Genomic DNA, 23,753 nt, shown 5'->3' on the forward strand with positions numbered 1-23,753 from the left:
AATATTGCACTTTAGCATTGTGCCTTGCCCTGTGTCTAAGCGCTGGAACGTACACGTATTCCAGCCCCATAGTTGGAGAGCTTCATGGGGGAAAACTTAGGCATAGGCATTAATTTCTTCCACTGAATTCCACTTGGTAGGAGGGGTGGTATTATAGAAGAATTGTCCCATCCATGCATGCATACATCTTTAAAATACAAATGCAAATAGGAATAAGAAGCATATTGCCTCATTAAAAATCTAGAAGCAAAAATCTCCCGACATATGAAGTTTTCAGTTCAGTCATCCGGTTATGGTAGTAAAGATGACTCATGAGTCTCAAGGTTCATTGCTTTGTTTAGCTGAAACTTATTCTTTTTTCTTCTAGCATTTTTATTGTAAAAAAATAAAACAGCATTGAAAGGAACACAGGATCGGGTTCTCTCTCAAGACTTCTGTTTACTCTTGTACTGGATGGTTAAAAAAATACTAGTTAATATAATATAGCCTCTCTTTCAGTATTTCCTTAATATATCAAACCCTTTAGGTTTGGTTTGACATGGCCAGTGAGAGAAGAAGCATTTTGACTTACAGTACTGAGCATGAAAAAAAGTAAGCCCTACTGGTTTAGAAACATTTCAATATTTTAAATCTGTGTAGCAGGGTGGGGCCCTTAGGGGTGGCCGTGTTACCCCTAGGCTCCTTAACTATGCCAGTCATGCCCTACAGGCACCCACTATCTCACCCACCATGTCTTGTTGGTATAATTAATATAGGGAGGCTGCCCTTAATCTTTAGGTTTGGACATGGTCTGGCTAGATCCTATTAAATCCTGTTGTTCATAGACCCCTTGGCATCCCACTTCACAGTGGATGGTTCCTGAGTCTCTCAGCCTTATGAGCTATATGCACGGCTCCAACTGCCCCTTTACCATGCCCCAAGCCTCACAGATGGCAACAATGTTGTCTTGTTCAGGCCTTGTTGTGATTTAGCCCCCTTGTCTCTGCACCTCACTGGTGCCCATACACCCCAAATACTGTGTCCACACTGGTGCTGGGGGTCCCTACACTGTAGTGGGTGCCCCCAGTGAGGCCTCCTCCTTCCCCAAATAGCCTCATGCAAACCACCAGTGTTATCAGACAGCAAACAAACAACTGCAATCAAACATGAGCCTCTGGGCTACAATGTAACACAAAGTTCAAGGCATACTCTACCCCTTTAAAAGAGTAAGACTTATTCTCTAATACTAGGTTCCTAGAAGGCAAGGGTACCTTACGGGCTCCTGGTTCCCCATAAGCCCTAAGGGTAGCATATCCAATGTCTGTAACATCTCTAGGCCCTTCCTTCCTCAAGGCTCCTTCCCCTTTGGCTGCTGCCAGGGACCTGAGCTGCCTGTCCCAGACCTAGGGTTTATATGGGCCCAGGGCCCTGTCTCTTCCGGACAGCTAACCAGGTGCAGATGCAGCCAATTCCCTCATTAGCCAGTTGTCATGGCAACCTGCACCTGGGCTCTTACCAGGCTTTTTGTTTTCCCTCCCCAGGCAATCTCTGCTCTAAGAAGAGCAGGCACCTTAGTGCCCTGGGATACCGATCAAATATAGTAATTTTCTTAATTGTATACTTCCACTCTCTACATATGCAAAAATGAATTTGAACTTAAAATGAAAAAAGCGTTTTCTTCTTTAGACTCTCTGTGGCTTTCTCCAACATGAAAATATCCTACTGTTTTAAAATTACATTCATCAGCATTATTCTTTCTCCCTCAAATTCAGACTTTTCTTTCCAAATAATTCTTTTTTAAAAGATTATACATTTCAACACTGTGAAGGCAGATCTCATAGAGACAAACATCTTTCAAGCAATTTGGAGTATCACTGCTGCTTTGTTCTGGAGGCAGAACACAACATAATATGGAAGCAAATGCTTTATCTTCAATCTCTAACACTGTATATCAGTAGAGGGGTTTAATATGACCATTCAAGAGAAACTAAATCTTAACCAAATTTAACCAAGTGGATGACACTTTCTCTGTACAAGGAGAGCATTTATATTATTTATAAAATCCCATTTCAAAATGACATTTCTTCTTTAATTTATATGCATATAACACTTCCTTTCCATTGTATGTGTTAACTCAGATTTACCATAAACACCAGGGGTCATAACAGAAGTATCCACATAGTGATCCCTGTCAGGTAATACCTGGAGATTCTGCTAACATTTCAAACCATGATTTCAACCTAAAAAAACCATCCCTTATAATCAATCATAATACCTTAGGACTGAATTAGACACAGCCATCTTTAGGAACAGCATTGGCAGTACTGTCTGCAAACCTTGAAGGGTTTTCAACAACAAAAAAAGAACTGATTTCAAATCTATGTAAGAAAGTTCAGTGCAATGTCTTGTGCCTACAAGAAATATGCTTAGGGCCTCATAATAACTGTCCTTTAATGATTATGGTGATTGAAAGAACACACAAGTAATTTTGGAATTGCCATATTTGTTAAAATTGGAATGTTCATATGCTCTACAGCAGTGGTCTCCTACCTGTTTAAGTAGGAGATCGCCTTTAGCATTTAAAAGCAACCCAAGCTCTACTGTGCGCTGATGCCACCCTCCCTCCCCTGCTCCAGCAGGTAAGTCTGTGAGAAGGGAATGGGGAGGGGGGGCGATAGAAGCAGGGGGAGAAAAAATGATTTGGGGGTGCTCCTCCCCAGCAGGTAAATCGCACCTGGCTGGGGACCCACTCAACTTATGCCTGCTCCTGCCTCTGCAGCACTGTCCTTCACTGCAGGGCCTTGATCTAGCCCTCACCCCCTCCCTCTCCCACAGACTGACCTCCAAGATGTATCGGTGGATCAAGATCCACTGGTTGGTGGCCACTGCTCTACAGCAAAGACTGAAGAAAATTACAATGAAAACTTGACCATCCAACTCCACAGAATTACAATCACTTCAGTCTACAAACCACCCCATATAAGTTTAACCTTTACAGATAACACCAGGGATCACTCAGAACAAACCACAAGTGATAATTGGGATCTTTAAGGGTGCAGACAGATGTGACAATATTCAGCTGATCTGGCCCCAGAAAGCAGTCTACAGATGTGACCAAACACAAGTGCATGGCTGCAGACCACTTTAAAATGGCCCAATTCCACAACAATCCTCACCGCATAAGGATTCAGATGAAGGTGCTCCAAAATGGAGCACCTGAATTAATTTCTGTCTGCACTCACTGGGAGTAGGGCTTAGCTGACACAACCCAACTCTGCTCTCTGCATTGTTTTCAGAGTGGAGTGGGGGAAGGGCATGGAGTAAGCTCATCCTGAGGATTAACCAGCCAGCACTGGAGAGTGCGGTAGGTAGACTGCAGTCCCCTGAATGATCAAGACAAACTGAAGATATGAGACATCCACTGTATGACCATCTTGCAGCACACAACTAACTGAAGTAATGCAAGAGCTTCCTCATCAGCACTCAACCTCCTGATATCACGCCCAAGGAGACACGACTACAGATGTGAAATGAGAAGCTGAAAAAAAACCCAACAATAAAAAAAATGGACATTCCATCAGCTGAGTCTTTACTGCCAAGAGCTGATGAACTATGGCAAAGGTGGTAATGTCTCAGACACCTACACCAAAGTTGGACACTCCAAGAAACTAATGAAGAGGTGGGGCTATACCATTTGTTCAACCACATACGACTGCAGCACAGAGCCTCAGACTATACAACACCTGGTAAAATGCCCTCTGCTTAAAGGTGCATATACAATGAAAGTTCTAGAAAAGTACAATAAACAAACACAAGCATAGATAACAAAATGGTCAAATGTGGTGTAAAGACTTGAGAAGAAGCACCCTTACAAGCATGTTCTGTTCTATCCCCAAGACCATTACTACAAGTTGCATATATTATGTAATGAACTGGTTAATCACACAATAAAATTTAGACTTGCCACAGATTAGTTGCAAAGTAATTATCACAGAATAAAAATGACTATCCAGCTATAAAAAGAGCCAACTAGCTATACAGTTAGTGTTTTAAAATGTATAACAACTCTATAGCTGGTTACTAACCAGCTTTAATTTGAATGTGTAGCAGGGCCCTATATCACTGGGGTAATATTAAACTTAAATGATAGCTGTTTTTGAGTATTAGAAGTTGAATAATGTAGTGTTTTAAGTAAATAAATGAAACATCACGGAAGCTTCTCTGACATCACTTGAGGTCCCAAAATAATTGATGTCTCTGCAGAAGAGTTATTATTGTTTTTCATTACAATACAAAATAGCATAGGCTTTGATCCTACAAACCGATATATCCATACACCCTTCTGTCAACAAGGAGTGCCACTTCAGTCAACAAGGGCCAACTATATATATATATATAGGTGTCTAGCTCCTATTGATTTCAATCGATATATTTGCATGGACTTGTACATTTCTAAAATCTCAGCTTTAGACTTCAAAGAAGTTTAGGTGTATAACCCCCCCTTATTTCAGTGGGAGTTAGACTCATAAATGTCTTGTAACAAACAAGACCTAAGGTTCAATACAAGTGCAAGAGTTCAGACAAGAAAAACCATTTGTGGGATCTTGTGCATAAGGTCCTGAACTTATATTGCTATGGCACAGACTGCATCTCAGAATGGTTAACAAAAGTATTACAATTACCATTTTAAGTAGTTTTGTTCTTTTTCCTCTGTCACCAATCCAATCCACACTGAAACAATTTTTGAGCATCCCACCATTTTTAATACATTTATTATCAGACAGAGAGTTCTGATTGGAAATGAGGACTTAGGCAATCTCTAAGCCATGTGTAACAACATTCAGCTTGTGGATATGTGGTGTTGAGAGTGGAATCCAGAACACAGAGTTAAGTTCCTGTGTTCCCTATACAGTGCCTAGAGACAGAGAGGTGCCTCAGAAAGGAGATCCAGAAAAACCTGCTTACTGTGCAGGAAGCTACCAATTAGGGGTGTGCAATGGCCCATGAATGCTGAGATAGCGGGGCGGATGAAGCATCCCACAGGAACGTGAGGGTGGTTCTCAGCATGCTCAGTGGTGGACCTAGAAGTGGACCAGAAGCACTTCTGATCCACTTCCAGGTCCACCGCAGAGCACAGGGGGACCCCCCATCCCCAGTAACTGGTGCCTCCTGGGTCTGGGGGGGCACCTGGGGTCCCCCTGTGGCCAATCACCAAGCCATCGGGGCCTGGGGGGCGGTCCCCCATGTGTTCAGTGGTGGACTCAGAAGTGGACCAGAAGTACATCCAGTCCACTTCCAGATTCACCACTGAGCACATGGCAGGGGGGAGAGGCATAATCCTGTGGGGCACTATCCACCCCACCATCTCAGTGTTCATGGGCCACACCTGGTACCTCAAGGTAGGTAGAAAAAATATTTAAGCTGCATCTATGGCCAAATTGCTGATTCTCCAAATCAGCATCGAATCTTCAGATTCAGATTCAACTGAATCAAATTGGGACAGTTTGTTGTCCAAATCAAGAAATCAAATTGCTGGCCCTTGAATCAGGCCAGATCTGAATCTGAATCAAATACAACCCACTTCATACTCCCCTAGAAATTATCCATAATGTAGGCAATAATAAAAAGACATCATCAGATTTGTCAAAAGGATATAAATGATGCTATTAAATACTCAACAGTTCGGTCACTCTGTTTAATACAAATATCTCAGGACAACAAATAAAGCCTTAAAAAGTGCTTTATAAATGAGTGAAGCAACTCACATTATAGTGTCTGTCTGGCAGTAGTATAACTAAGTGGGGATTGGCTAGGGAACAAGCCCTAGGCACTGACTTAGTGGGGGTGAAGCTCAAAATAGCCGTCGCTGCACTGCTGGCTCAGTCCCTACTGCCAGTAACCCAGCTGCAGCTGCTGTGCCATGTGCCACCATCTCCAGGACATAAAACTGCCCTGTCACATCTGTTTTGTCTTGTCCCCAAATATATCTAGTATTCTCAAAATACTACATTATCACAAAACCTTTTTCACTACACATAGTAGGGCATATATAATGTATATTCTAAGACAGATGAAAGGTCTTTTTCATTATTATTTGAATGCATTAGTATACAGAATATAGTAGTTCATACTTGTCCTAATATGAAACTAGTCTGCTCATGCAGTTTTGTGCAAACTATCAAGTGGATAAAAATTATTTTAGATATCTAAATAAGGTGAATGACTCATTTATTGTTTATTTGCTGCCCGACACTCTGACTATCAAAGAGTGAAAATGTAGATGTTAAAGGTGCCAAGATATATTTACCAAAGCAGGAAATGATTTATGAAAGCTTCGGATTTTTCATTATTGTTATTTATCAAGGAACCTTCTACATTGTGCCTGAAAAAGCATTTAGAATAAATCTCTACTTTCTAATTACATCTCAATGATTTGTCATTTGTATGTGCAAGATGCACAGGAAAGTGTACAAAATAGAATATAATCAGACTAGGTATGTTATACCAAGGTATACTCAAACACATGTGGCTCATTTTGCAAGTGAAAGTAAATAATTCAGGACTACAGAAGTTAATGATCTCTGTTCATAGTTTGTCTTTAGGGAATGTGATGAAATCCAATAGAACTCACATTCTCTTCCCTTTTCCAAAGTCTTTGAGTTATGGTTAAACCTGATTTTAACCAGTTTCTGCATTTTCATCAACAGAAAACAAACACAGGGGAAAAATGATGTTCCCTTTATCAGCCAATGCAACTCTACAGCTTAGCATAGAAATAAAATACTCCATTTCCCATCCCTCTCACTTCCAGAACAATGATTAGGACAGAATAGAACATATACTGATTGATGTGCAGCAGCTCATTACAATTGCAGTAATTTTGGGGGTCTGATTAATTAGGAAAATCACATCCATGGGTTTTCAATGAAGAAACCTAAGTGTTTCATTTTAATGAAGACAGGTATTATTTTTTACACACTGAAAACATGAAAACTGTATTTCATTATTCATATTTTAACTTTGTTAAAAAAATAGTTAGTTTTCAGTAGTAGTAAAAAAGGAGACTAAAAGTTGTGTATCTTCTCCAGATTTTCTGCCTGCTCCCTCCTGCAGTATGTTCCTAATCATAACACTAAGTCTGCTGGCACCAGAAATGACTTTTTAGGTCTTTGGTTTCTTTCCTTAAATTCTTCTCTCACTGATATACAAAAAAAAGTGTCCTGGACATCTCTTCTACATAGAAGGTATTCTACAGAAGGAAATCTTACTTAAGATGTGCCCAAATGTAGTGACCCTCCTTCACATAGTCCCATAGAAAGAGAGGTACAGATTTCCTTTCCTCTCGTGCTTTATAAAGCCATGGGAACTGACTCCAAAAACTGTAGTTCTTCAGAAGAAGTCATTAATATAGCTGCTTTGTGATAGAAATTATCCCTGGCCCCTAGCGCCATCACAGCTAACCTGCTCCCACTCTAAGCCACAGATGCCTTCAGAATCCCCAACAAACTGACTGAGAAACAAGGTCTGAGAAAGAAACAATATGAATCTGATCACCTCTCAACCTCTTCTGCACAATCTACACTCTTCTCCTGAGCTTGGATTCTATAGATTAGATGTGGGGGTGGGAGTGGGTTGGTGATATTCAGACAGCTGAACCTATTTCTGCATCAAGCTGTGCTCAGTCAGACCTTCTGTGGGGGATCTAGAGGCACAATCTGATCTGAGTACATTTAAATCCACCTGTCCCTCCTATAGTCTTGGAAGAAAGAGATTATTCCTTTTTCTAAATATTCAGGATGCACTAGTCAGAAGGGCCTTACAGGGGCTCATATAAAGAGCTAGAAAATAGCAATGATGTGAAAGTTCTAGGATCATGACGTCAATGCCTGTTTACATCGGGTGAGAAGATGTATCAAGAAAGGGTAAAACTTTCCAGCAACAACTAGGAAAATGTCCCTAGTATTAAAGGCTAATAGCAGTACAGAAGATATAATGGAGTGCCAACATCAGAAGGGATCAATACAAAAAGACTGTTAATAACAAACACTGTAAGAAAAATATTCAAGCTTAAGCTTATGAAAATGTAGGTCTTTGAATTATTTTACTACATAACCTGACATCTCAAGTATTTACATTTAGTTGAGAAAAAAAATTGTCAATGAATAATAGAAAGTCACATATGAATAATCATCTGAAGAAACCAATGCACAGTTCAAAGTGCTCCAACTCTAGGATACAAACCCTTCAGAGTCTTACATGAACAAACCTTACCTTCTGAATATTGCCATTGACTACAAAGAGAGTTTTCTGCTGGGTCAGAATTAGTAAGGAAAGAAAGGCTTGTAAAACCAGAATTCACTTTTGTATTGCCTCCTAAAATACTTTACACAATTTATTAACAATATAATAGATAAGTAAAACATGAGAAGGTAGTAATTAACAGGTAATGGAATGTAAGCCACAGGTACCAGCAGTGATCATTATTGTTATTTCCAACTATCTGTGATGAATTTCAGATGATTTCACCTACACGGATTTTTTCCTTGACCAAATACCTTCATGTCATACAGCAGAAAAATTTCAACAAACATACTAGGCTAACTTATCTTCCCTGTAGGCCCTTTTCAAATGTGCAATTAAGGCATGATGGGATTTGATGCCACACATCCATAGCAGGAAGCTTGAGCATCAGATCCTAGCACACCATATTGCTGGAGCAGGGAGTGCCCAGGGCTTCCTCTGCACTGACAAGAAGCAAGATCCTGCAGTTGGAACCCCTAATCTGCTGATTCAGGCTTCCACCCCTCGGCTAGGGACAGACATTACCCATAAACAAGTTTAAATGTTCAGAAACTGGTTTAAACCTATAACAGAACAGATGCTCAATGCACATAAACCCATTTGAAAATGGCTGAAACTGGTTTGAGATAAATCTGGTTGAATGTAGTATTAGACTTAACTGATTTGGATCAAACCAGTTTATGCAACATCTGTCTCAGACCCCTTGTTGGTTTAAGATAAAACAGACTCCCCCAGCATCCCGGCATGCTCTCTGAGTTGAGCAGGGCTCTTTGCTCCACAGCAAAGCTGGCATCTCCCCTCTGCTCCCTGGCCAGAGCTCCCACAGAGACTTGCAGGCACAGACCATCTGCCTGACTTCTCCCTGCTAAGCAGGGATTATTCCCCACTTCCCTCTGCCTTACGGAGACACCTCAGCATCAGCTAGCAGACCATATGGTGGCTATGGTCCATGGTGTGGGCAACAACAAAGGCAGACAGGCTTTTTGGAGCTAATCATCAGGTAACTTAATGTCCCTCCTTGGAAAAGCTGTTTAAGAACAGCTTGGAAAGGGGCTTTGTTTTCTTAATGGGTTGATAAACACTGAGTTAGAGGTGATAAACATTCCCTGATGAGCTGCTCGGGGGCGGAAATCAGAGCATCCTGCCAGGGCCTGCTCACACCCCCTCAGTTCAGCATTGTGAAGCTAGGGAGAACTGCCCTAGGGTCCCCTGTCTTCTAGCCTGAGCCACTGCAGGCATGTGCCTGCACTTCTAGAATGAAAAGGGAATGTCTATCCACTTCCAAATTGGTTCAAGCTTTGCAGGTTAGACTAACCTGCAAAAATTGAATCAATTCAGGCCAGGCTTTTTTAATGTCTGCCTGTGGCAGGGCACCTTTAGGTGCCTGCCACTTTGAGAGCAGAGGCAGGTAGTTATCAGGTGCCTGATGAGGGCCGCCATTTTGGAATATTAGGTATATAAAGGTTGCAGTTGGCTACTGCCAGGCCAAGCAGAAACATGGCCTGGCTGAGTGGCATGAAACATCTAGAGGTAAGAGCAGGAGGCTCTTGGTCCTGGGCATGACCTAAATTCCCAGCCTGATGGGAAAGGGTAGCCTGGTGGGGCTCATAGTGGTGTGGAAGCCCCCAGGAAATGCCAGGCCAATTACCTCAGCAGTGAAAGGCAGTTAAGGGTGCCTTAACCCCAGCCCCCACCACCTGGTGGGTAATTCTGAGAGCTGGGGGTGTAGTGGGGGCCAGGTATGCCCATGTGTAGGCATCTGAGTCCAGCAGGAATGCAGATCCTGGAGACCCCAGAGGGGGCAGTGTGTAGAGTGTTGGGAGGCCCCACACAGAGTAGGGCTGAAGTTGGTCTAGGCCTGAAGGACAGTCCCAGGCAAATGCTGAGTAGGGTCAAATGGGAGTAAGCCTGAAGGCCAGCATGAGGGCCAGCCCCATGAGAAGTTGATTGCAAGCATGGGATAGAGACCCCAGGGTGGGGTGTAGTGTAGAGTTGCCCGATGAGAAGCATGGAGCAGAATTAGCCCAGGGTTTGGCACAAGACCGGAGCATGTAGAGTAGGGGAACTTGCAGGAATTGAAGGACTGTGTGGCGAGGCCAGTACGTGAGTAGCAAAGCCTAATGGTCCAAGACAGGCTACTCAAGGAGGAGCAAGGGCAATGGAGTGTGGCCCAGTAATGGGCAGTATGCCAGAGGCCCTGGTGACAGAGGAGTGGAGTGGAAGAGGCCTCCTGTGAAAGGGGAGGTGGTGTGAGTGAGCAGGTGCATGGTGCCCAACTTTGGCCTCGGTTTGCTTTGGCCTCAGACCGGAGAGTAATATTAATCTGGATGCCATCTGTGAAGCATGGGCTGTGGTGTAGGGGAAGCTTGGAGCTGCAGATGTGGGCAGTCTCCCACATTATACCACCAATTTATGGCAGGTAAGACTGGGAGACTGCCCCACAGAGACAGGTGGGTGGGCCAGCATAAGACCCGGCCCCGAGAGTTCCCTTCTGTCACACTGTCCCTAGCCTAAGAATGCATCATGAGCCTTGGAGGCTGGGAGCCCACCAGCTGATTTGGGCTCCCAGCCACAGAAGCATATTGGAGCCCTTGACTCCAGTGAGCCCCTAAGGCTGGGAGCAGCAATCAGGTGATTGGCTCTCTCAGCCTTGGAAGCACATGGGAGTCCTGTGCTCACATGAGCTCTGGAGGCTGGAAGCCTGAATCAGCATCCAGTTAATGGCATGTTAGTTACAAGCCACAACATTTTTACACATATTTTGTATAATAACATTGTGGCTTATTTCTTGTTTTATCACACCATTAATTAAATTATCATGTGGCTGGGTAACTACTTAAGATGTGACCACATGTGCACAAAAATGTAGAGTTATATTTTATCCCACTGTGCCATCTTCTAACAGTTTGATTTTGTGCTGTTTGACTAAGTATTGCAAGTATAGCTTTTTTTATTCTATATTCAAAATCTTAGTTTGTGGCCATTAAGTATTTATGATGAATGCCACAAGGCTTTATCCTAGGTCTCTTGTTTGAGTTCTGGTTCAGTTTCATTGTGCAGTACTTAAGCACTCAGTGCCATCTCTGGTCATCTGCAGAAAGTGCAAGCTTGAGTCTGAAAAAAATGGAAAGGCACAGCACAGGAGAGATTAAGCTGTCATGCAGATTTATAAACAGGAGAGAAAGTTGCCACAGTATAATTGACTCAAAAGTGGCATAGAGAAAAGCAGAATCCTTTCCAATGTGGAAAAAAATAATCATCTAGATTGTATTGCTATTTTGCATTACACAATACATTTTGAAAATTGTACTGTTTTTCTTTGATTTAATCTTATAATCCAGATGCATTTTATATATGGTTTCCTCGTGCAAGACAGCAATCCCTGATGCATTTCACTTCAGCATTATAATACCTAGAACCTTAGCATGCTGAACATTAGAGTGATTATAGCAGGGATGTAAGGAAGAACATAATTAGAATTCAACTGGATTGAGATGCACACTTCCTTATTCTTTCTGGGAGTAAAGAAAAAGTGCAGGGGGTGGGGGGGAAATGTATCGCCTTAATAGGTCAGACTAGAACCTTATATCCAAACGTCCACATCATTTGAGGAGGATAATATTATATTTCTCCTTAATTTTCTGTACCAACGAACTAGTAGCAATAATACATTTATAACTCTCTCTTGTTTATCCAATCACCCAGGAGATTTAAAAGAATGAAGCAAAACAGAACTGTGGTGATAGGACTAAGGTTACTTTGGCTACTATATTTGTCCATCTCTCTTTCTAAAAAGGCTGAGGTGTTTTTTTTTAATGTTAAAGGGATGATGAAAATCATTATTTCATGCTGGCTGAGGTTTTGTGACTATTTTAAAAAAATGGAATTTTAGGTGTAGTAGTAGTTCTTCTCCAGCCAGTAACTACAGGTTTGGTTGCCAGTGGCCTCTTCCTGCTGAGTTTGAGCATTTAGACATTACATGGCATTCTTTGAGGCTCTGTGTGGCAGTGAGAAGCCCCCACAGTCTCTAAGGGGGCTGGGAGGAACTCAGAGCCCCCACAGGGAACAAACAGGCCCTCCACACCCCAGGAAACTTACCTCTGGGAGCACAGCTGGAGGTGCAGCTGCATGAGGTGGCATTATGCTGACTCTTTAAACAGCTGCTCCCACGACAGGGGAGTGACTAGCTAATTGCCGGGCCTGTGGACACCACCATGGGAGATTTGAAAACCCCACCAGAAGCCATCCTCAGGGGGAGGATGAGATGGAGCGAGCCAGCAAGGAGCTCGCCAGGCAGGCAGTAACTCCTGAGGCTGGCTGCAGCATTGGGGCTGGCACTGCACCCATGCCAGGAGCAAAGGGGAGCAGCGTCCTGCACTAAGCTGGGGAGAAAGCAGCCCCACCCTCTGGCAATCAAAGTTTAGAGAGGCATCCCTCTCACTTGAAGTGCGAAAGACATCAGACTACGGGAGCCCAGCCCTTTCTCACCAGGGACTGGGGCTCCAGCTGCCTTAAGCTAAGCAATTGATCAGTGCAAAAGCCAAAGCCTGACCCCTTGGCAAAGGGGCTTATGGGGAACAGCAGAACAACATAATCCAACCTCCGAGCAGTTGGCAAGTGGACGGGGTGTAAGGGAGGCAGAGCCCTGAGGAACATCGCATCACAAATGTAAGTACCCTGCCCCCCCACCATCACCTGGGAAGAAGAACTCCACTGGACCCCTCCTTTTTCCATTTAACATCAAGTCATGGCAGGTGAGTTGAGGGGCACTCCAGTAAAGCGGGATGGTGTGGTACTCACCACATCCGCTAGAGACACCACACTGTTCCATGGCTCAGGGGGCTGTGTGATGAGCTGCCTGACACATAACCAAGTTCAGTTGGGCTCCAGAGCCCATCTGAACACTGCCAAGAGTCCAGGGGGCAAACAGTCAGAGCTCAGCATGGCATGCCAAAACCCCCCAGATTTTGGCCTGTACATCTGTTGGAGCCCTGACAGTGTCTCTGAGGATGGGTGGCCATTGTAGCCCCAGCAGATATTGTCTTGCTAGGCCCAGGGCCCTTGTGGTTTTTTTGTTGTATTGTTTTGTTTTTTTGCCAGGTAAGTGCAGGGAGGCAGGGGTGTGGTGATGGTTAGGCCACTCAGTCTTTACATGGCAACCTTTGAGGCTCTCTTCCATGGCTCAAGGGGCTGTGTGATGAGCTCATTCCTCCCTCTGAATGCAAACAGTCCGTTGACTTTACCTGCACTTTTGATGGCATAAAAGAATAACACTACTTCAGTTATTGTTTACAGGTCTATTATTTTTAGCTTAACAATTATTTTCTAGTTTTCAGGTCTTTTATTTTAGCTTTTCATTAAAGTTATACCCCCAGAAGGGTTACAGTCTGAAAAACACAGGCAGTAACTGGTGACCATGATTTAGAAAAGAAGCCCAGATCCTCAGAATTACTTAGACTTTGTTACTTGGTTTACAGGTAGGTTGGTAATGGATAACAGAAGCAAGAGACAGGTTTACAGCCAGACACTTTTGTTTATACCCTAACAGCACAATAATGCAGTACAATAATCCCTGTGTCCACCTGGCTACCCACAAGAGCACAATATAAAATCTCATCTATATCACCTGGGGAAGATTATACAGGGAGGAAGAGGATGGCAGCACACAGAGCAGCATTTGGTCTTTCTGAATCCAAAAAGTTCTCCAATTTTCCCTATGCTTCATATATTTATACATGGTTCATTCCAATATTCTTTAATTGGTACATTTACTTTTCTTTCTCTTATTGCAACATTTAGAACTAAAGCAAATCAGTTCTTGGATGGCCTTGGAAAGTATCCATTAGTGCAATTTATGTCCCTGTGAAAGTTGCAGTTTATGAAGGGAAGGTTTGTTATCACTTTCCATTACCATTCTGGAACATTGCTTATCACAATCCTGATTTTATTTATTCTTTTTCCCCTGCCTTACTGTATGGGCTTCTCTGGGAGGACTGCTTTTAATCTAAAACAATCTTACTTGTTCTAAGAAATTTAACTCAAAAAAATCTATGGCAACAGTACATCTAGTCTTCTTGGTTACATCAATTATTGCTAATCGTGTTCTTTACCTAAAATTACTCTGTATTATGTTTGGATTATTTATCTTAAGGCCTGCTTACATGATATTTTATGATACACTTTTTGCTCTGTTTAGTTTGATATTAGTTGAACATGTTAATTCCAGTCTTCTCATTGTAAAGTTTGCAAAATTCACTTTGCAATCACTCAAAAACAGGCTTTGAGACATTCTGCTTAAGCCACACTTTTCATTTTAGCTAAGTCAGTGACTTGGACAAGGGGTGGAAAGGACGCTGTCCAAGTTTGCTGATGACACTAAGATGTGGGGCGAGGTGGACACACTTGAAGGGAGAGAGAGGCTGCAACTACATTTAGACAGACTACGAAAGTGGGCAGATGAGAATAGGCTGGGGTTCAACGTAGGTAAATGCAGGGTGCTGCATCTTGGGAGAAGGAATCCACAGCATACATACAGGCTGGGGAGTTCCTCTCTTGAAAGCAGAGGCAGAACGGGATCAGTAATGACTCCAAGATGAACATGAGCCGCCAATGCCAGACCGCAGACAGCAAGGCCAGACGTACCTTGTCATGCATCCAAAGATGCATCTCAAGCTGGTTCACAGAGGTGATACTCCCCCTCTATGTGACTTTGGTCAGGCTGGAGTTGGAGTACTGCATCCAGTACTGGGTGCTGCACTTTAAAAAGGATGTGGCCAGCCTGGAGAGGGTTCAGAGGAGGGCCACCCACTTGGTGAGAGGGCAGCAGGACAAGCCCTTTGAGGAGAGACTGAGGGACCTGAACCTCTTCAGCCTAGGCAAGAGGAGGCTGAGGGGGGACCTGGTGGCTGCCTACAAACTCACTGAGGAGAACAACAGCAAATAGATAGAGCCCTTTTCTCCCCAGCACCACCTGGGGTGACGAGGAACAATGGTAATAAGCTGATGGAGAATAGGTTTGGGTTAGAGATCAGAAGGCAGTATTTTTACAGTTAGGGTGGCCAAAATCTGGAACCAGCTTCCCAGGGAAGTGGTCCTCGTGCCTACCTCGGGCAAATTCAAGAGGAGGTTGGATGATCACCTGTCTGGGGTGTTGTGAACCCAGCATTCATTCCTGCCTGTGGCAGGGGGTCAGGCTAGATGATCTGTTCAGGTCCCTCCTGACCCTAGCTACTATGAAACTATGAAGTCTGACAAACCCAATTCCTACTGATACACATGTCCACTTTTTCTCAAAAAAAGTAGGGATTCATTCTGATCCTGCCAAGATATAGGTGACCTCATGTGCATGTCCGGATGAGTGCACATGTGCATTTTCTCAGGGACAAATAGTAGAGGCATATATTTGTTCCACTGCTACTTGTTCCTGGGGAACTCCCATGCACACTTGCTCTGTAGTAACAAGTTGCCCTGGTAGGGTAGGGGAGGCTGGGCCCAGCATCTGGATTGGCCCCAGCAGCCTTACCTGGGGGCCTCCCAGGTCTGCAGTGGCAGCAATCCAGGCATGCAGAGCCTGGCCAGAGCTGGCATGTGGATGCCACATACACTACTCCACTTTTTTCTGGCACAGATCTTTTTTTTTTTTTTTTTTTGTTGACACCAGGAGATCCCATGCAGTGTAGTGAATGCATGCATGTGTGGTACGTACAGTTTGCAACACCGCAGACAGGTTTGTGGTGCCACAAACCACATGTGTGCACTAATGGGGTTGTGCCCTATGCGGTAATCTAATCCAGCTTCTGCTTAAGGCAGGATCATCCCTGACTAAACTATCACAGCCAAATACCTGTCTAACTAACCTGCTTTTAAACTTTCAAGGGTGGAGATTCCAGTTTCTCTGGGTATCCTGTTCCAATACTGACCACCACAATACTCAGAATGTTCCCTCTAATCTCCCCCTAAATTTCCTCTGCTGAAGCTTGAGACCACTGCTCCTACTCCTGTCCCCTATAGCCATACCTTCATAAATAAATGTATTACTCACTGGGGGGAACCTTTGTCAAGAGAGGATAAAGAAGTACCTGAACCAAAGCCTAATTAAATCAATGGAAATACTTCAGTAAAGGTTGGATCAAGCTCTCCCACCCTAAAAATGAGCTAATCTTAGTTCCCACTCTTTCTATAGTCTCAAGCAGAAAGGAATAACATCAGTCACATAAATTACTCATTATGAAAGTTATAACTGGGCTGACACTTTATCTGTGATAAAATGGCCCAAGAATGGAGACTGGAGGAAAACATGTTGATATAAATGGATTCTTTGTCATTTTCCCAAACTCAGCCTGGGTGATTTCAGTCATTGTACATCCCATTTCAGAAGCAAAATGAGGTAACGAACTTCTGACTCATGGTGCTCAGATATAATAATGAGGGATGTAGTTTAAAACTTAATTAATGGGCAGGCTTACCTGATATGTGGAATATAGTAAGTTGTTAAAAAGGAGAATAAAAGGGGAAAAAATTCTATTGCGCTAAAATTGCAAAAGGACGCTAGATAAGCAGAATACAATTCTGCATACAGCAATCTAACCAGAATACCTTCCCTTTTAAAAAAAAAAAAAGTGTTAGAGGTTTTATAATGATCATAAACCATCAGACTCTATGTCTAGAAACAGAAGTTGCTAAATGCAGCAGACTAGCTGCCATGGGATATGTCCAATACAGCTGGTTCATTGCCTTGAGCAAAAAAAGTTGCCTGTTGTCCCACAAGATCAATGGATGGGACAACAGGCAATGTTCCCCATTTCCTGAGATGCACCTCTAGCAACCTCCAGGGCATGTCTGTGGAAGTGGGGAAAGTCAGGGGATGCTACTTCCAGAGATATTCATCAGAGATTGCTAGAGCAACATTTCTGGAAGCAGGGAACCTTAACTTTCTCTGCTTCCAGAGATGCATCTCAGAAATCCTGGGGGGCACAGCTCTGGAAATGGGGAAACACAGGTAGGTGCACCTGAGCCTACACAGAAATTCTTAGACCATGCAGGACCAAGCCCTTCAAGCTCCTGCCTGGGCAGTTGGAGAGCATGCACAATTCCAGTCACCATACAGCAAACAGAGTCCACCACAACACAGTGGCACAATTTATTAATAACTTTGTTGGGACCACGTTTGTGGTCCCAACAAAGGGTACAGGTGTCTATCTGCTTTTGCTTTGTGCTACCATAAAATATATATGGTTGACAAATTCAAGGCAGACCTACAATACGTATATTCTATACCTGGAAAATTATATCAAATGTATAAATTTTTCATATATAGATTCTAATTATTAAGGGGTCATCTTATAATCAGGGTCATGTTATATGTGAGTAATAAGGTTGTAGTAATAATAAAAATACAATAGGCCAAATTCTACTCTCATTTGTACATGTCCAAATTTAGACTAACTATAGTGAAGACAGTTTCACGGTAAATAGCCTCACTGAAATCACCATTTGTGAAAATAAATCTGGAGGTCAGGTAGCCCCTTTGCCCTCTGTTTCCTCCATGCCCCCAAACATCTTCCTCCCTGCAGTCCTTTCCCCCTCTCCTTATTGCTAGACTCTGCTGTCCCTAAACACATGGAAGTGAGGAACAAATTTGAAAAAACTGACTTTGAAATAAATATGTGTAGTAATTTGCATGTAATACCTATAGACTTAGCTCATCCACAATTGATGCACTTTTACCTTTTTTGAAACTGCTGCAAGTTATCATAGGTACTCCATAAATGCTCTTTTAAGCTGCACTTCAGCAACTACTAAAACAAAATAGAAATTACATGTGATAGTAGTCCAAATCCAAAAGGATCATGATTTAATATATAGGTAATTGGGCTGGGCCCCAGCAGAGACAACAATATTTTAAGCCACAGTGGCCTGACAGCTCAGTACTAATCAATATGTATTTGTACTCCGGGTACCCCCCACAAAGAATCTGTGTGATAATTAGTCCCCATTCATAGTTGGTAGGGTTGGAAGGGACCTGAGCAAATCATCAAGTCTGAACCTGGCTAGGTAGCTGTCTAGCCTCCTTTGACCCCCAGGGTAGAGGCGAGCACCACGTCCCTTGGAAGTTGGTTCCAGATCCTAGCTGCCCTGACTGTGGAGTAGTGCCTCCTGATATCTAGCTTGAATCTACGCTCTGTCAACTTACAGCCATTGTTCCTTGTTACCCCTGGTAATGCTCGAGGGAACAGGGACTCCCCCATTGCCTGATGGTCCCCCTTGGCCAGTTTATAGATGGTCACCAGATCCCCTCTCAGCCTTCTTTTGTAGAGGCTGAACAGGTTCAGGTCCCGTAGCCTCTCCTCATAAGGCCTGCCCTGCTGCCCCCTGATCATGTGAGTGGCTCTCCTCTGGACCCTCTTGATGCTAACTACATCCCTCCTGAAGTGCAGCACCCAGAACTGGATGCAGTACTCCAACTGCAGCCTGACCAATGTCACATAGAGGGGGAGGATCACCCCTCTGACCTGCTTGTGATGCATGTATGGATGCATAACAAGGTGTGGTTAGCCTTCCTGACAGCATCTCCACATTGGCAGCCCATGTTCATCTTGGAATCAATGTTGACCCCAAGATCCTTTTCTGCCTCTGTGCTGACAAGAAGGGAGTTCTCCAGCCTGTAGGTATGTTGCTGGTTCTTCCTCTCCACATGCAACACCTTGCACTTGTCCTTATTGAAATCCATCCTATTCTCATCTGCCCATCTCTGTAACCTGTCCAGATCTAGTTGTAGCCTATCCTTGTCTTCTAGTGTGCTCAATTCTCACCACATCTTAGTGTCATTTGTTAACTTGAACAAGGTGCTTTTTACCCCCTCATCCAAATCGCCCATGAAGCTATTGAACAGTGCAGGCCCTAGGATTGGGCCCTGGGGGACCCCACTGCCCACATCTCTCCAGGTTGAAAATGACTCTCCGGGTGTGGCCCTCCAGCCAATTTTTGACCCATCTGACTGTGTAGGCATCGACGCCACAGTTGCTTAATTTTTTAATGAGGATGGGGTGAGAGACCATGTCAAAGGCCTTCCTAAAGTCCAAAAAGACTACGTCCACTGTGACATCTATGTTCAAGGCTTTTGTCACCTGGTCATAGAAGGTAACGAGGTTGGTCTGACAGCACCTGCCTCTGATGAATCCATGTTGATTTCCCCTAAGCATAATCTCCTCTGCTGGCTCCTTGCAGATGTGCTCCTGGATAATTTTCTCAAGTAGCTTCCCCAAGACTAAGGTAAGACTAACGGGTCTATAGTTCCCTGGGTCCTCTTTCCTCCCTTTTTTGAAAATAGGGACCACATTGGCCCTTTTTCAGTCCTTCAGCACCTCACCAGAGCACCACGAGTGCTCATAAAGTTCTGCCAGGGATCCTGCAATGACCTCGACCAATTCCCTAAGCACTCTGGGGTGGAGGTCGTCAGGACCTGCTGATTTGAACATATCTAGTCCCTCCAGAAGTTCCATGACTAGGTCCTCACTGACCTTAGGCCTGGTTGCACCTCCCCTGGGTCCGTCCAGAATCCCAGTGGGGGGGAAGTCCATGTCCCTCCTCAGAAAAATGGAAGCAAAGAATCTGTTAAAGAGATTAGCTTTGTCAACTAGAGCTACCACCAGGTTACCAAGCATGTCCTGCAGAGGCCCCACGTTACTTGGTACCTTCTTTTTACCCCCTATGTATTTAAAAAAGGGCTTCTTGTTACCTTTGATCCGAGTCACTAGTCCCAGTTCCATCCCTGCCATAGCCTTCCAAACAGCCCCGCTACAGTCTTGAGCAATGAAGGTGTAATCCTCCTTGGTGACAGTCCCTCCCTTTCATTGGGTGTATGCCTCCTTTTTGGCTTTGAGATGTTCATGGATGCTTCTGGTAAGTCATGGGGGCTTTTAAACACTCTTTCCCTCTTTGATCTGTGTGGGGATTGTCACCCTTTGGCCCTGGAGGATTGTCTCCTTAAGGAACCGACCACTTTTCTTGGACTCTCAACTCCCCTCCCCTCCAGGATCCCAGTGCCTCCCCGACTAGGTTCCTTTCCTCATTGAAATCCGCCCTCCTGAAGTCCAGGGCTGATGCCTTGCTGCAGACCTTTGACAACCTGCACTGGACGGTAAATTCCAGTAGGCGATGATCACTATCACCCAGGTGGTCGAGCACCCACAGTCCCCTCACCGGGTCATCACCTGTGGCCAGGACTAGGTCCAGCAAGGCATTTTCCCTGGTGGGACTGTCCACCTCCAGGGTTAGATGGAGATCCTGTAACTCGGCTAGGAACCTACATGAGTGGTCATACCTGGCTGACTGCTCTTTCCAGCAGATGTTCAGGTAGTTTAGGTCACCCATGATGGCTACATCCCTTGACTTAACTGCCTCTGTGAGCTTAAACCAGTTGTTCTTGCCATGAGTCCGGGGATCCTCCAAATATTTATATGGAGATGAGGCATAGGACAAACTCATCTGGCTTTACCTTGTGCAGGGCAGGGCCACACCAGTCATGTGTGACAGGCTAAGAGAGGAGCTGACAGAGGGATTTTATCTGAACTGTGTGGAGCCCCATTTGGTGATGTTGGCCAGACATTTAAGGCTAGTGAAGAAACAGGAATCACTGAAAATGGGATAAAGTTGCAACTCAACTGTGGGAAGTTGAAATGTATGCAATGCACTGGCTTACCATGACTTGAAAAAGAGTCAGTGCTGAGGAGAACAGTGCTCAATGGGTACTACTATATGTCTTGTTCTGATAGGTTGTATTAGTGGGGTCCCTCAAGGCTCTGTCCTTGGACCCATACTGTTCAACATCTTCATTAACGATGTGGACATTGGAGTCAGGAGTGGACTGGCCAAGTTCGCCGATGACACCAAACTTTGGGGCAAAGCATCCATGCCAGAAGATAGGCGGGTGATCCAGGCTGACCTAGACAAGCTCAGCAAATGGGCGGACGACAACCTGATGGTGTTTAACAACGAAAAATGCAAGGTTCTCCACCTTGGGAGGAAAAACCTGCAGTGTCCTTATAGGCTCGGCAGTGCTACATTGGATAGCACTACAGAAGAAAGAGACTTGGGAGTCATCATTGACCACAAGATGAACATGAGCCTGCAATTCGATGCTGCAGCCAGGAAAGCGACCAAAACGCTGGCTTGCAACCATAGATGCTTTTCGAGCAAATCCCGGGACGTCATTCTCCCCTTGTACTCGGCCTTGGTGAGGCCGCAGCTGGAGTACTGCGTCTAGTTTTGGGCTCCACAATTCAAAAAGGATGTGGAGAAGCTTGAGAGAGTCCAGAGGAGAGCCACGTGCATGGTCAGAGATCAGGAAAACAGAACTTACGATGACAGGCTGAGAGACATGGGACTCTTTAGCCTGGAAAAGCATAGGCTCAGGGGTGATCTGATGGCCACCTATAAGTTTATCAGGGGTGACCACCAGGATCTGGGGGAACGTTTGTTCACCAGAGCGCCCCAAGGGATGACGAGGTCGAACGGTCACAAACTCCTGCAAGACCGTTTCAGGCTGGACATAAGGAAGAATTTCTTTACTGTCCGAGCCCCCAAGGTCTGGAACAGTCTGCCATTGGAGGTGGTTCAAGCACCTACATTGAACACCTTCAAGAGTAAATTGGATGCTTATCTTGCTGGGATTCTATGACCCCAGCTGACTTCCTGCCCTTTGGGCAGGGGACTGGACTCGATGATCTCCCGAGGTCCCTTCCAGCCCTAATGTCTATGAAATCTATGAAACTTATCCTTATGATAGGTTTCCATCAGCATGTTTGTTTCATATGATTTATGTACTTTATAGTCATACTCAGTGTTGGCTCATTTAATCAAATATGTAGTCAGTTTCCATTACTAAGCATGTGCTGCTTTGAGTGGCAATTTATAGATAAACAGTGTATTTAACGTTTCCTTGTATGTAAATGTAAGATGGGGGGGGATCCCCCATGCTGATTGTGGGGAGAAAAATCTCATCTTATATTCAAGTAAATACAGTATAATTTTCCACTGGGCTTGTCTACACAAGACTTTTACTGTGGAGTTGCCTAGCTAGCTCAACAATAAATGTGTCACATCTACATGTGCAGTGCTAGTAGGCCTCAGGAAACTAATACATTCTGCAGCAGAGTAGTACTTGTAAATACAAGTACTATCCTACTGCAGACTTATTTACTGCACAGCAGCACCCATGTAAACACTGACCTAGGAGTAAACTGCTCCTGATCAGACCAGCCAGCAAGAAGCCACACTTCTGCCTTCTGCCTAGCCACATGGCTTGACAGCTGCAGGAGCCTCGTGGCCCAGCCAGCTCCTCCACTGCCTAATGGAGCCACCCACTTCCTGGGCCTGAACCCCTGTGCCCCCTGCCAGCCTGGGGCTACCTCCTAGGATATATTGCAACCATCAGCCAGAGCCCCGTGCCCCCTGTCAGCCTGGGGCTGGTGCCCAGGCAGGTGCAGCCAGGACCTGGAACTGCTCCTGGCTGCTGCAGGGAGGCAGGGCAGGAGCACCTCTGGTCTAAACTGCTCCTCCCTGGGTCAATTTGCTGCTGTCCAGGGCACACATTTAGATACTCCACCTGGGAGTATTTTACTGTGACACAAATTGCTCCACAGTTTATTCAATCACATTAATTTCATGTGTAGATGAATCTACTGAAACGAAAATAGGTCCCTCTTCTATTCTAGTAATGAAAAATAGGAAGTTGTTATTTATCAGGGTTGTAGAGCACTTAGGTGCCCTGCGCTTGAAAGTGGAAACGGCTCAGAAGAGACCCCTAGTGGCAAGATGGGGGAGGCTCAGCTGCCAGTCACCAGGGCAGTGCAGGTGCTGGTTACTAGGACAACCAGTGAAAACCAGCTGACAGGAAGGGCCAGGGCTTGGTCCTTCTTAAGCCCAGGGCTGAGGCCAGGAGGGCAGTTCCCTTCTGGTGGCCAAGGAAGGGGGAGCTCAGCCAGTGTAGAGAGAGAGGATAAGCCTGAGTGCATGAGCATCCCCAGTGGCTGCCATGGGTTGGAGTATTTCCTGGTAAGGGATTGAATGTTTTTCTGAGCAGATGGTTTGGCTTCACGTTATAGCCCAGGGGCTTGTGTTATTGTTTTGTTGTTGTTGATAGACTGGAGGACCGGGTGAGGCTATTAGGGGTTGGAGGAGGCCTCATAGGGGCTGCACGGTAGTGTGGGGACAGAGAGGACACAACATTCAGGGGTGCATTGACCCCAGCCCCAGTGCGGGCAATTGCGAGAGAAGCCCCAGTGCAGGCAATTGTGAGAGAAGCCAGAGAACGCCAGTGAGGGCACAGAAAGGGATTGACCAAACAACGTCCAGCACATCTGTGAGGCTTGGGGTGTGGTACAGAGGTGGTTAGAGCCACGCATAGCCCATAAGGCACCAAGTCACCCAAAAGAGAACTAAGACAAATACATCAGGGCACCGTGTCAGGGAGG

This window comes from Crocodylus siamensis, chromosome 1, assembly GCF_052110815.1.
Source record: "Crocodylus siamensis isolate JL-2025a chromosome 1, ASM5211081v1, whole genome shotgun sequence".
Taxonomy (NCBI): Eukaryota; Metazoa; Chordata; order Crocodylia; family Crocodylidae; genus Crocodylus; species Crocodylus siamensis.